This window comes from Myotis lucifugus, unplaced genomic scaffold (genome assembly GCF_000147115.1).
Source record: "Myotis lucifugus unplaced genomic scaffold, Myoluc2.0 scaffold_544, whole genome shotgun sequence".
Taxonomy (NCBI): Eukaryota; Metazoa; Chordata; class Mammalia; order Chiroptera; family Vespertilionidae; genus Myotis; species Myotis lucifugus.
In genome coordinates, this window is record NW_005871592.1 from 235,963 (window position 1) to 239,317 (window position 3,355).

The window sequence follows — 3,355 nt, forward strand, 5'->3', positions numbered from 1 at the left end:
TCTATCTCTGGGTCTCTTCTTTATTTCTGTTTCTAGTGTCATCACCTTCTTACCTATGCAACCCCCTCCCACACCCATCTCGGCAAGCTTTCCTAGTACCCTTCGTCTGCTTTATTCCCTCCTTACTTTTTTGTTTCTAGACACATGCCGTCAGCCTGGAAACTCAGTTCTAGCAGTGCCGGATTACACTGTGTATGTATGGTCTTTTTCTTATCTGCCCCCAAGCTCCATCTTCTCGTTCTTCGGTGTTGGTTTCGTTGGTTGGCCTTTCCCTACGGCGACACACGTGTTTCTTTATTTCCATCGAGGGAGCATTAGTTAGACCCGGATGTGTAGAGCGTTTATTCACCGATGCTACGAGTAGAGTGCCTGCCGACCCCCCCCCCCATTCCCCCCTCTCCCCCTGCGTTTCCCCCCTTTCTACTGCAGAGGGAGGACGGGGGAGAGGGAGGGAGGGAGGGAGGGAGGGGGAGGCGGGGGGAGAGAGCAGCATTTCTGCATTCGCTTAATTGGCTTAGTTCCTCACACACGATGGCTTTGGTCGCGTTTCTTTATGTTATAATGTGGTCGCAAATGACCAAGCGTGAGACTGGGATGGGGTTTCGGAGTGCGGGGGACAGGCAGGGTGGGACAGGAGGGGGACTGCTTGGCAGTCCCTCGCGGTGGCCTCCAGAGATCCAAAGATGCTGGGAGCCCCCTCCCCCCCACTTCACCCCTCTGCCCGAAAAACACCCCTCGAGGGATGGGGCGCCAGAGAAACGTGGGTTCTCAAAAACAGAGCTCGCAGGAGTCGATGCACAAAGGTACTTAGTGCGGACCTAGCCTCCCTCCGTGGATACCGCTCCGCCGCCGCAGGCTCCAGCTCAGTGTGCACCAGCCAAGTGTAAGTTCATCAACAAATGCCCTGCTGCTGGCTGCGAGGGCTGCCTCCCTGTTCTGTTTTTGTGTGGAGGGTGGAGAGAGGGAAGGGTGGAGGGGTAGGTGGGTGAGGAGGGGGGACCCGGGGGCTTAAGGAGGTTTGCTTTGAATCTGCACCCAGCGGCAATGTCTGGGAGGAAATGGTGCTCTCTGCTCGGAAGTCAGGCTGCCCCGCCGGAGCCAGAGCGGGAGAGCGGCGCGGAGAGCGGGGCTGAGAGCTGAGTGTAGCCGCGGCTGCAGCCCGGGCTGAGCTGTCCAGCGGCGCAGGTGCTGAAGCGGGTGGAACACGGGGTAGGTGGGCGAGGGCTGGCCCTGGCGACTTGGAGGGAAAGCAAGCATGCCTCCTGCGTTGTTGTTCCAGTTTCTGACCGCGTGAGTCTGTGGGTCAGCGTGTGTGTGTGTGTGTGTGTGTGTGTGTGTGTGTGTGTGTGTGTTTTATTTCAATGGCGAGGAAGCCAAACTAAAGGAGATTTTCCTCAGAAAGCCTTGAAAAGCTGTGTGGGTATTTGTGCTGTGATTCGGAGATGCCATGTATTGTGTATGCATGCGTGTGTGTGTCTATGGCTTGATACCATCCTTTTTTCGTACAAAAGGAATATTCCATTTGCTAAACCAACAGCTGCCTGGATAATGTTCTTGTTTTCCTTTTAATGTGAGTTGAGGTTTAAATGGAGGAGTTTGGAGCAAATGGACACTTTGCTCACAGACTATTGCCTTACTTTCCCTTAGGGCTTTTGTTTCTAGGAGTTCAAGCTGGAGAGAACCTGTCAGCTTTCTCTGTGTGTGTGTGTGTGTGTGTGTGTGTGTGTGTGTGTGTGTAGCATGCCTAGGGAGACGCTCCCCTTTATAGCTATGTTAGGTAACAGGACTCACTAATGTGTTTAATTGGCATCGGTCTTCTTGTGAAAGGTGTACTTAAGAGTCACCTGAAAATATTGCAAGATAGGCTCCTAATGGGGCGGTACTGCTTTTGAGTTCTCTTGGGCAGCAGACCTTGAATGTGAAGCAACTGGTCATAAAAACCTAGGATTCATGTTGACTTTACTGTCTGCAAGTAACAGGTCGGGGACATGCGGAGCTGGTGTGTCTGGAGAAATGATATATTAAAAAATAATGATAAGAGCCAGCCCAGCCTAAGTGCCCTAAATTGCAACCAGGTCAGTTAGCGATGAGTTGTGGTGGGGGGAGAACGCTGTTATATAATTACTCCTTGATGAAGAGCTGTTTGCACTTACATAATTTGAGGAATCATAATGTCTATGGCCATGCTGCCATGTCCCCTCCCTGTTCCGCTCACATGGATGCACGTCCATGTGCTGGAGAGTATGGGGGAAAGCTAATTGAGAACTTTCGAATGGAGCTGAGCCCTGTCTTGGGTAGTGACGTTGCACCTGCCCATTCTGTGTAATGAACAATAAACCCTTATTATCAGAATACTCATGCCGGGTCCAAGACAAAGCTTTTCCACTAAGAACCATATTGACCCTCAAAGAATCACAGAGCTCCTCTCTCGTAAAGCCAGCGTTACAGTCACCGTGCAAATGAGTTGTCATTGTTTATCTTTCTTACCACGATCTTTATGAAGACAGAGAGCCCAGGGTGTTTCTGTCCAGGTGTTCACAGAGATGCATCCGTCCTGTCTATGTAGAAGGTGGGCTAGGGAAGTACACTTAGATCATGGGACTACAGAAACGGCGCCGAAATCATAAAAACTCCACCAGCTTGTCAAACTCAGGGAGTTGTGCTACTATGGAAAATGAGTTTTATTGTGTGCTCAAAGCTGTTTTTCCCTCTAAAAATCATGGTGTTGCGTAGCTCCAAGGCCTTCCAAGGAGAGATGCCTGTTTGGGTGGATCTATCAGTATTTGATTCAAGTAATAAATGGAGCCAGCGTTTATTTTCTGTGATCATGCATTTCCCCAAAACACCCGGCTGGAATGTCACCCATGCGTGACCCTGTCTTTATCGGAGCCGCACTCCTCCTTCAAGCCGTCTAGGCAAATACATGTGTGATATGTGTGTGCTTAACTATGCCTGTCTCTTACAGGCTCCTCGCTGCCAGGACTCTCCATCTAAGCACCTGAGTGGGCTGGCCGAGTCGGAGGGGTGCCCAGCAGAGCGAGGGCAAAGGAAGGCTCTGGGGGGGCAGCAGGTAAGCGAAAGGTTACTCGTCACACCCATCCTGCGCCCCAGAGCCGTCCCACTCCCCACGCGCCCTCGCCTGGCTGGGCAGACCCCACACGCAGGCTCCGCTCCTCCCGCGTTAAGTGCTTGGGTTGTGATTTGTCTTTCAGAATTGGACGAGAGCAGCCATTCGGCTGTGGGCAGGAAGCAGCCGCACAGAGCGCAGCTTTGGATCCTTCTGGAGGGAAATCGAGTTATGGATTATGGTCCGGGTCAAGCTCAGCCCAGCCCAGCCCAGCCCAGCCCAGCCAGG